At 40.7% G+C, this 12005-nt stretch overlaps 1 protein-coding gene across 1 annotated transcript in view; it reads right to left on the bottom strand.

Moving 5' to 3' along the window:
- Positions 1-7236, bottom strand: part of kcnj5 (potassium inwardly rectifying channel subfamily J member 5) — a 35114-nt gene extending 27878 nt beyond the window's left edge. The window contains exon 1 of the mRNA XM_072453793.1: positions 7027-7236. The gene's annotated coding sequence lies outside the window, so the exon portion shown is untranslated. The remainder of the gene's footprint in view (positions 1-7026) is intronic.
- Positions 7237-12005: the final 4769 nt, after the last annotated feature.

Raw genomic sequence — 12005 nt, 5'->3', positions numbered from 1 at the left:
CCTGGGTGATGGTGGTGCAGAGGAAGCGGAAGGAGTCCTCTGTGTTGATGGAGAGTCTGTTGAGGGGGGCTGGGAGGCTGTGACTTTCCTTAAGTCTTCTTAAGTCTTCTCCACTGTCTTCTGGGCATTGAGTTCCAAACTTGAGCAGTTTGTGTATAAGGAGAAGAGCAGAGGAGAAAGTACACAGGCCTGTGGAGATCCTGTGCTGGTAGTCCGAGTGTGTGAGACATTCTTCCCCAGCCGCACACACTGCCTCCGATCCGTCAGGAAGTCAGTGATCCACCTGCAGGTGGGGTCGGGCACGTTGAGTTGGAAGAGCTTGTCCTGGAGCAGAGCAGGGAGGATGGTGTTGAATGCACAGGTGAAGTCCACAAACAGGATCCTGGCATAGGTTCCCAGGGAGTCCAGATGCTGCAGGGTGAAGTGGAGTGCCAGGTTGATTTCGTCATCTACAGACCTGTTGGCTCTGTAGACAAACTGCAGGGGGTCCATCAGGTAGGAGGTGAATCAGCCCCACAGGCTTGTAGTCATTAAGTCCAGTGATATGGGGCTTCTTGGTAACAGGGACGATGATGGACGTCTTGAAATAGGCTGGGACCTGGGGCATGACTCCAGGGAGTTGTTGAAAATGTCTGCAAAGATGGGAGTCAGCTCCTCTGCGCAGTGTCTCAGGGTGGGGGGTGGAGACACCATCTGGTCCAGCAGCTTTTTGGGTTTGGATTTCAAAAAGAGCCTGTACAGATCCTGTCTCTGAACTGAGAGAGTAGTGGGGGAGGTGTGCAAAGGTGGACACAGTTGGCTGGTTGGAGAGAACCTTGAGTAAAAAGTGTAAGAGTTCTTACATGAATTTTGTCCAAACAGTGTGAACAAAGCTAGAACTGATTTCTCTGCAGGACCTAGGGTCATTACAGAGAATTTGCAGGGTTGACTTTTGTGTAAGTGTTAACAGGTCAAACCCAGCAGTGTTCTGGCTGTTGTACTTCGTAGTTCTGGTCAGGACCCAAGCAGTTTAGAGAGGCCAGTAAGCAGCCTTTTACAGTAGTCCAACCTACTGTAGATAAATGCATGGATAAGTCTCTCCAAGTCTAGTTCAGACATTAAACCTTTGATTTTTGATGTGGCTGTTAAAATTCAAGTCTGAATCCAATATTATCCCAGAATTCTAACTTGATTCGTAGATTTTAGAGCGAGAAACTGGATGTGACTGTGACACTTTATCTGTGTTTCTGTGGGCCAAAGATGATTACTTGTCTTGTCCGAGTTTCGCTTCCACGGACTGATCTGTTGGATGCGGTGATAGAGTGAATCCACCAGTCCATATTCACCTCCCATCAGGGAGAGATAGACCTGATATCTGCAAAGTTGTGATGGGAAACATTATTACTGCATATTAACTGACCTAACGGCAGGATGTAGAAGTTGAACAGAAGGGGGCCCAGAATTGACCCTTGGGGCAACCCACAGGTCAAGGCGATGTGGTATTTCCTTTCTTCTATAGGACCTGAACCAATTAAAGGCAGTACTAGTGATGCCCACCCGGTCTCTATGTAACTGTCATGATTGACAGTATTAAAATCAGCATTCAAATCAAATCAAACAGGATTAAGACTGTGACTCTGCCCGCATCAGTGTTCACGTGGACGCAATTTATCACATTGACAGGAGCAGTATCAGTGCTGTGAGGGGTCTAAAATCAACAAATGAGTGGTTTATTTAGAAAAAAGTCTATTGACAATCAACCGTTTTAAGCCCCAAAAATATCAAGGCTTTTAGGAATTTGACATGTTAACTATGTGAGTAAGTTGTGCTAACAAACTGTTCAGCACAGACTTTAGAAATCTTTAGATGAACTCTACTCTGGTGATGAACTCTTGGGCAATTTTGTCAGTTACAGGTGCAAAGTGAGGCAGCTCTAAGTGTGTAGGTGACTGTGGGGTTGTTATTTGTGTTGTGGAATGGATGGCATTTTATTGCCCTGAATTTGATCATAAAGGAATACTGCAAAAGCATTGCACTTAAATGTTGAATTGTTCTGCATAAAATTTGGTTGTACCCATGCAGGTTTTCTTATCATCATTCCGCTGTGGCTTCTTCTGCTTATTTGTAACCCTTTTAACCTTCATAGAACATTCAAACACTAGATGCAACAGAATCAACAAATCATCAACATCAAAATATGAGTCATTTTCAAAGTGTATCATGTCCATGAACACTACACTTGTGCTGTTATTTATGTGCCTCCTCCGAACAACTGGAGGACCAGCCGGTGGTTTGAGAATAACTGACACAAAGAAGAAGACACAAAAATGATCAGACAGAGCAACATTTACCACAATGATGTTTGAAAGATTAACCCCCTTTGTAATGTGTAGGTCCAGAGTGTGCCCTCTGCTATGGGTGGCCACTCACATGCTGAGTCAGACCAAAGGTTAAAAGGACAGAATAGTCCATAGTAGTAACTAAGCCTGAATCATTCACATAAACTATTTGTTTCAACCATTTGAATTATTATTTGTCCTTTGTTTATGCTTAATTAAGCTAATTATGATGTAGTTATTGTAAGGAAGTTATGTCTTTCAAAATTCAGATGAACAGATATTTGTGCACGTCAACATTATGCACACAATGTATGATAGAAATCTAATATTGCTTAACAGTTATCACACACATATGCACAGAATCCACTTGTCATAGGCCACTTGTTCAACACTGGCCAATCCTTAGGCGCTTCAAAGCCAGGGTTCACCTTACTGTAAAGGACAGTGAGCTTGGAGGATGGGAGGAGGAAGAGGAGCAGTGTAGCAGGATTAGGGCGGGGCTGCAGAGGGGAGCTGCAATAGAGTGGAGGCAAAGGTCAAAAGGGTTGATTGGAATTCAGGACATGCTCTTCAGGGTGCTCACATGCATTCATTGGAGGGAGAGATTCCTCAGAGTCAGTATATTGAGGGTCAGTTTTATATTAGATTCAAAAAATCTCACCACAGGGTTGTTTACTCAGTAGATTTTGCATTTTGCAGTGCTCTATCCTACAATATCATTCTCAACATTGTCTGACTCCGGGCGAGATATTTTTGCACAATGCACATTTATTTTCATTTTTTTTACAATTAAAGCTATTTTTGTTGATTTCGATATAAACCTTTTAATTTAAATGCATGTTTTATTGTTTTCATTTCACCATATTTCTTTTACAGCATAAGTATCATTTGACATATTTTTGGTGCAATAAAAATACTATTCCATTATTTTTTCATTTTTTTGAGCAAATCCATTCAACTGCACTGTACTTAATACATTGTGTGGAACATGGTATAAATGTCGGTGTAATCCCTCATTCGTCCAGGAGTGTGAATGTTTTTCTACAACATGGTATGAAAAAAACAGAATCAGAGATATCTGTTTTTGCAAATGAAATCATTGATACAGTAATTGCATGTATATAGCACCTTTCAAGATAAATGAAGATCTTCACATTGCATTATTCATTATTTCCTGGTTGAATATAGGTCAATCATCTCATTCCCTCCACTCTTGGTGGTAAGCTACTTGTAGCCACAGCTGCCCTGTGGCAAACAAGTGAAAACAAGCCTGCCAATCTGCACTCTGACACCTTCAGTCACTCATGGACGCTGCAGCCCCATATGTTCATAAACACAACTGGCCAATATGGCTAACAGTAGAAATACTGTATACCAACATAGTTAGGTAATGTAAAGCCCTGATATAATATACACTTTACGAGTAGGTTTTACAGTACATGCTGTTCATACAAGATAATGAGCTGCTTAATGTAATAGGATGTGATTCCCAGGGGTGACGTGTAGGCTTGATGTGTGAGCAGTGAGCTTAAAACATCTCCTAGATCCAAACCGCTGCTTGAAAGGTCAGATACTATTCATCTTACTGTATATAACATGCTCTAATCATTTATATGAGTGATATTGTGTAGTAGGGGTAAGACTGTTTACACAAAGATTTACGCAAAATTGCTAATGTGAATTTTAAAGGTGATGTGACAAATGGACCTACTCTTGTGAATCAGGAGGCTATGATTTGTAATCCACCGATCACCATCGTTTATAATAAAGCAGCACTATAGTTTCACCTTCACCTCCTGTGATATGATCAACCCACTTAGCAGACTAGATTAATTTCACTCCGACTGTAAAACTCCCTTTACATCTTCAATGGCAAATTAACAAAGAAGCCTTTTGAAATCATATGCGTAATTGTATTGAGTGTCCAGAGGGGCATCACATTTACCTAAACTGATAATAGGTTTTCACATGTCAAATTCCTGGATAAAGAAAAGGGATTTATTCTAGAATTGCCTCCATGTAAAACCTTTGATAAATTACTACATTCATATAACTTCCTCATGATCTTTTTTTGTAATTTCCCCATATTAAAAAACAAAAAACAAACAAACACAAAACCCAAACTTCCTTGTGAATGAATGGATTTTGTGGCACCTACAGCATGGCTAACAAATGGGTGGGATCACAGTGGGAAGGATCCTTTTCTATAGAAGTCATTTCACTTGAAGACAGCACCAGAGGCTGAGCCAGGAGAAGCAGCAACTGTTCGACTTTCATTTTACATACGGTAAGGTGCTGCTGACAGATAAGGGTAGAGGCCATTATGGAGATCCCCATAACCAAAAGTCTGTTCACCAGCACATATACATTCGCTGAATACAAGCTGTGGTTTACAATTGTAGCTTTGTGGTATTCAAAATATAATGACAGTGTTTTCATAATGGAAGAAAATGGTAGGCTGGTAACTTTTACTTTCCTATTTTGTCCTGATTTAGGTGTTTTTAATGCCATACTTTGGAACATTCCAGGAAACCAATAATATCTCTAGAGACAATCATTATACAAAGTTTTCGAGAAAACATGTAAAGCCTACAAGGTTTACAAGTTACTTGGTTTTAAAAAAAATTGGGAAAGAGTAAAAAAAGAATAGACTATCATGTTTTTCAGGTTACAGCCTTTGCTGCCACAATCAGATCCATTGTTGCAGCTGAAGTGTGCATTGCTCTCACATGAAACAACAGAGGATATAAGCCGCATTGTTCCCCTCTTTATCTCTTATTCAGAATGGCTCATGTTAGATGTTTGTACAAGCGCCTGTGGGCTTAAAAGACTGGTCGACACGGAACCAACGCTGCCGCACTGTGCTGCATGTGTGCACGTCTCTTGTGAACTGCATCAACTTCATGGACGGCAATGCTACAGAGCAAACGCACTACAGGCATTGCGTTGCTACAGAGTGGATCTGATACGTGAACACTGTTGCTGATGCTTTGAAATACAGTTTGCTCTGGGCTGGGAAAATGTGCTCCTACGGATTTAATAGGACATAAACTGGGGGGAAAAAACTGTGAGGGCTGTAACATTGTATATGCTTCTTCTCCCTTCATGCAAATACTATGGAGGGCTTAAATTGTATTCATACATGCATCTCCCGGAGAGCAAGCTTGCTGAATTATAAAAAAGGTATTAGTGGAGTGCACAGTAAGAAAGCTGTTCGGAAGTGTTGCGTAAGTAAGTCAGCCGTATAGGTTGATCAGCTGTTTTACAAATAGAGCTGTGTTTTTCCTGTTACCTGACATGCAGATCCAGGGCAGTAAGTACTGGGGGGAAAAAACATCATGCTCGACTTAACTTTTGACACAAATGTGGCACAGAATTGCTGAATGTCGATGTACTTGAAAAAGAGAGCTCCCTGGAGACACGCAATCTTGACTAAATAAACCCATCCAATTAATTATTTGCAGTGTGTCTTCTTCAGCGAGGCTCCTCAGTGGCTGCTGAGCACTATATCTGCCCTTTGCCCTGAGTGCTGGCCACTTGTTAGGAGAACGGGAATAGTAAGTGTGCTCTCTTACGATGAGAGATATGAGTGAAGCATGTATAGCAACAATCTGTTCTGCTCCTTCTGCACAAAAAGAGCCTGACTGCCTGTGATAAGCTGAATTATACTAAAGAAAAAGAGTCTATGTTTCCAGATAGATTTTCAGCCATTGTCACCGCTCTTTACAAAGACACGCTCAAAGTGTTTCAGCACTGAATTAAACCACATTTCTTTTGTTTCAAGCCTAGTCTAATATTTCAATCAGAGCTTTCCCCCAGACACAAATGCTTAATTAAAAAGGTTGTGTTTTCCCAAAAATTGCTTCTATAATGTGCTATAATGTTTTCTTTCTGTACAAGTCATCAAAATGGTGCATCTTTAAATTATGTAATTGTGTTGGTTATACAATGCCAGGAGTAATGTCTATATCTGTTTTTTCAGGACTCCACAATGGGAATGAGGGAATACTTGAATTGACACGGCCACTTTAAACCCACTGCATTGTCATCAAAGTTTTAAACCAGCTCCTATTAAGCCTGCAGTGATGTGCAATGAACCGGTACTACTACCAACACTACTGTACATCAGACAGTAAACCAAGCAGACCTAATCCTCACTCAGAAGACACTGTGTCAGGGAAATCAATAATATGAAGGATTTTATCTCAATGTTTCGATATGTCATGCAATATTCATGAAACCAATGGGTCAAACATGCATCTTCAGCTTTTAATCAGAGAAAGGCGCTTCTTGCTTTGTGGTTTTGGCTTTGCACTTTAAGGATCGACAGTTGCATTGACTTTACTGGTGCAGCTGCTGCGCTTGTGAAACTCCTGCATTGCTGTGAGAACTAAAGCGCGCCACATGCAATAAACGGCAGCAGTGTGGCCAAGATTTACAACGCCAAAGCATTGTCTAACTCCACACCAAACAGAGATGCAAGACAATTGATTACATACGAATCAAACCCAGAATGGAAGTTCGATTTGGCTGTTGCGTGTCTCAACTTATTGTCTGCCAGGTGATCTGGACGGAAATTGCATAATGAAAACACAGCACGCATCACCATCGTTTGTAGCAACTGGACACACTCATCACTGTCGTCTTACAAAACCTTTCTCTGTTATATTTCTGCCACCCATCTCTTCCTCCTCGCAATGTGTCCTACCTTCAGTTCAGCGTAGCTTGAGGGCTCCCTCCGAGGCATTGCCCAGAACTGCGCACTCTTTTCCCCCCGCGTGGTTCGCTCAACAACAGACCGCCTCCTCCAGCTCTTCACTCTCTCTATCCGTTTGCCACCCCGCTTCGTCTTCTTCTGCTACACTCACCAGCAGCACTCGCGATGCACTCCGGCGAGAGGGGGGTCTGCCAATGCACGTCTGTGTGCGCGAGTCTGAGGAGGAGGAGGAGGACGAGGAGAGAGAGCGCTGAGAGGAAGAGAAAGAGGAGAGGCGAGAGAGGGATGTAAATTTGCATCTGCTCTCTTTTTGAATTCTTCTCATCCACAAACATGCATCAGGACTCTTGTCGCGTAGCAATCGCCTGTTAAGAAATGCGAGTACCTATTCGCCTATTTGCACGACTCATCGACGTGTGAATATGCAAGTGCGTTCTGAATGTCTAACCGCATGGGTCATTTTACTATGCAGCAAAAGGTAGAGTAAGGAGAAATACCCCGTGAACCAATGAGAGGCAGGATACGAGCGGGTATGTGGTGATTTATATTACGGCGCAAACAGGGGAAGAAGGTTTGTAAGGTTCACCGTACTATAATCAATTGCACTAAAACTGCAGTTGAGGACAAAAGCCCTGAGGTGTGAAAACAGCTATAGACAGAGATTGCAGGATAAGGCTGGGGAGGAAAGAAAAACAAAGATAGAGCAAAGTGAGTATATACAAGAAGAGCATGGAGATAAGAGCGGGAACATGGAGAGATATTAGACATTTTGACCGCGCGTTCTATTTCTGCAAAAATGGGAAAGAGTCAAGCGCTACTCCACAAAATGTTCAATTATTTAGTTTAATAAGAGATGGCAGTGATTTGGTTATGCAACATTTATAATAATAGTAATAATGAACAGTTAGTAGTACAGCCATGCAGTCAAAACCACCATATGCAATGCCATTACATAATACATGGCGTGCATGAATAAATTAGCATATGATTCAAAAGTTAATTAGTTCAATAGTTCAAAGTGAAATGTGCATTTTATAGACATAAGCCACAATTTGAGGAAGCCCCAAGTCAGAAGAACAGGCCTTAAACCCATGCCATAGTCAATTATGCAAATCATGGCGTTCTTAGAGACGGATATCAGTGCGATCAAAATAGAAATAATGTCTCTGATTTAGATTAACCTCTCAAATCTAGATACTCAAAGTGCTTTGTATTGCATTATTTATTTACCCCTACTTACGTGGAAGCAAAGCTAATATCACCACTAGTCATTCATTCACGCACCACATACGTACATCAACAAGACACTTCTACCTTACAAAGTATACAGGAGTGAAATAAAATATAAAATGAAATATTTCTAACACACACACACCTACACATACTTTTTTGGTCCTAAATTGAGCTTGTTTAATCCTGATGTGGACCTGGTTTGGTACTGCTCTTGTCTTTGTTTAATTTTGGTCCAGCTTTATTTTCAAGTTTAGTTCTGGTTGAGTCAGTTGATGTGGTGAATGTAACGACAACGGGAGTAAAGAGTTTGGAAGAAAGCTATCAGCAACCACAAATCACCAGTGTGCCTTAACATTTACTGGCATTCATATACTTCAAAAAAATTTTAAGAATATATTAAAAAAACAATAATGGAAATCATCTATTATATACATTTATCATCTAATACATTTTAGTTAAAACATGATGATAGCATTAACCATTCTTATGAAAGCTGTATCATTTGTTTGTTGTCGAGCATGTCTCCTCTTCAGTAAAAGCCAGCGATTAGTGGGCGATCAATGCTGATAAGTGCTCTTACACAAGTGGACAGAGGAGGCGATGACGAGCTGGTTCTTCTTCATGGCTTAGAGATATTACCTGCGCGGCTCTGAGAGGAATCGACTGGAGACTCCTTACGAGAAGAGGGGAGGGGCCGAGAGAGCAGGCACACGACACAGTGTGATGAGTGCAGCGATAAGAGGGGGAGGAGAGCTCAGATCGGCTCCACTGTTCTACATGATACTTTATGTCTTCATCATGGCCACACGTCCATGTTACAAGTCTGTATTGTTTTGTATATAATGGTACAGTAACATGCAGCTAACTTAAAAGGCTTTTACTACACGTTTTTTGAGGCTGTTTAGTAATGAGCCATGGACATATTTATTTTTTTCTATATACATTTGGAGTTTGTGGGACATTTGCTCTTCTTTGATTTTCTATTTTCTTTTGCTAGACAGGACTATTACTTGCAAGTACTTTGACTTCATTATTTATACCACTATCTCTATACAGTAGAACCATCAGCCACCTCATCTCACCTCATCTCACCTCATCAGCCTCTTCATCTCCTCCTCTGCCAGCAATGCAGGGTGAATAATCTATTCTATTCAAATTAATATGTTGCAAAAGTTTTTTAATGTTCACTATGTGATTGTAATTGGGTGGTTGATTGTGTAGCCCATCTGCCTGCTCAGTGGGAGCAGGCATATGGGCTACCGTGAGTTTTAATCTGGCTCTCAACAATTTACTGCATGTCATGCCCTGGGTTCATTCCAGTTTAACGCTGTCTTGTTGAATAAAGCCTATGGGCCAAAAAATCCTTTTAAGAAAATAAATGTCCCTCAGATGGCATTAAACACATTTTTTCTCGCAACAATTGTAAGTCCACAAACTCTTGAGAATCCATTTTGACCATCTCCTGCTGTGTAGGCCATCAGCGGTTCAGACCAATCAGAGCAGCATTGTAGTTTGGATGAAAGAGGAACCAAAACAAAAACGGGCCAACTAATGTCCTTGTGGAAATACAGATTATTGAAAAATATGAAGTGCTTTGCACATTTTTTAAGTGAAAGATGCACTTTAAAATTTGATATGTAAACATTACTTAATTTATTTATTTATTTTTAAGATATTGCGTTACTTTAATCAATTCACATCACTTCAAAGGAACAGGTAAAGGTATACCAACCTTTACTCCTATCTTTAGAGTAACCTTTACTCTTACAGGTTATGAAGATGTTACCATTTTCTGTACTGCCAAGTAAAGGTTATTTAAATACACAATTACATCATCATTACACTTTCCTTTCTTTCATCCACTGCTGTTTTAAAAACATGATTTTGTTTGTGCTTTTCTCTCAATTGAATTTAACAAAAGTTAGATTTCTGGTCTTGTTCCAGTGTTTTGACCAATCCGTTCTGTGGTAAACTGATGAAACCGAGGCTAATCTGTGTCTTTGGCCACCACTCACACACCCACCACATTAATACCAGACAATGTGGATGAAGCGTCTTGCCTCAGGATACATCGACCACTGTCACTCTAACGTGGAACCCGGTTTCCCCAGCACCCACCTGTGTCCAAGTATTGACCCCGCCCGGCCTTGCTTGGTCTGCGAGATCAGACAAGATTGAGCTTTGGCAAGCAGGTATGGCCACTACAGGAAGAACATACATAAGTCATACCATCCTTAACCATATGTGGAAAAGGGAGAGCCAGATAAAAAAAAGCCTGTCCTGGGAGATTTGATGGGGCAGAGCATGACCTCGGTGCTGTCCAAACCTGTGACAGCACATTATGAAGCATCAGCATCCCAGGCTGCTGTAATGAGGAACATGGGATTTGACTGCAGGCTGAGGGGGTTTGGAGCTCCATTCCCAGAACACAGGTGCTGATCCTGGACCACGCTCCGGACATGATGGTGACGTTCATTATATAAAAAAAAAAAAAACATCTCTGTGTCTGTTGTGCACTATATAGACTGTAGATCTGAGTTATGCTGTGGTGTTCCCCTGGAGGTTGCATTATTATTGATTAAGGGTGCTCCGTTAGTGCTGCCATGTTTTTTGATTGAGTTGTTTTGTCGCATAACTAACACAAAGGGCTTTTGTGTTGGTGTTTCCCACATAACCCAGTTGAGCCATTGAGCCAGAAATCATGGGTCTCTAAAGGTACAAACTTTTACCATCATAGTCAGCTCTTGATTTGAACCTGGCCCTGGAAGAGTCAGAAGACGTTTAAATAAAGATGTGAGTAAGGATGTCAAATTCAAATTGTTTAAATTGAAGCTCAGAATTGATTTCACAGCTTTGGTTGAAAATGACACATCGCCAATAAAAATAAGCATAAAAGACCAGCCAAAAATAAAATGCAATGAAAAAAATGCTGATGTTAAATAGATGTTTTTTACAATTTTTTCCCATATTTATCCATTTATTTTTCCATTCAAATTTAGCCACTGAAACAGTTATTGTCAACTAAATTACAAAGTAAGAGTGAAAACGATGTTACTTTCCTACACTTGTTTAAAGCCTTGTCTTTGTCTTTTTGAGGATACATAAATGGAACTTTACGGGAAGGTTTATTTGTCTAGCAAGTCTAAACCAATACAAACCCTGCTCCTAATCTCTTTAGTATGCATGACGCAGATGAGGATACTTTGGGACAGATTTTTTATTCAACACTTGCAGCATTTCCATATGAACTAAAAAGAGCTGTATGTTCCCGTCGCTGCAGGAACCACCTATTCTTAGTCTTTCTTCTTCACATAAACAGATATGCATGCCTTCCTCACCCCACCATCCTAAAAGAAAATCCATGAGGAAATGAAATATATGCTGTGAATAATTGATTGGTGTGTAACAGCGGGAGGAATGAGACGAGACCTGTACAGCAGAGATTCTCCTGAGCAGCTTGTGGTCAATAGTGCGGTGAAGTATCTGATCCGGGCTTCAGTAATGAAAGAGGGAGCATGAAGCCTGTCCAGAGGTGAAGGGTGAAGAGAAAATGTTGTTTTGTTAAATCTACTGGTGCTACTCGATGGAACATCAAAAAAACAACCGTGACCATTTCGTTTAAAACATCAATCGAACAACATTAGTCAAAACAATATAAAAAGCTAAACAAAGAACTGAGGAACAACTCGAATAAGCTTTTTGGTCACTACTGGTAAATACATTTATCACTCAATAGT

The sequence above is a fragment of the Eucyclogobius newberryi genome, unplaced genomic scaffold, assembly GCF_026437365.1.
Source record: "Eucyclogobius newberryi isolate DKJ021-1_F unplaced genomic scaffold, fEucNew1.0.hap1 SCAF_10, whole genome shotgun sequence".
Classification (NCBI taxonomy): Eukaryota; Metazoa; Chordata; class Actinopteri; order Gobiiformes; family Gobiidae; genus Eucyclogobius; species Eucyclogobius newberryi.
This window is presented reverse-complemented; position numbering and strand designations above follow the sequence as displayed.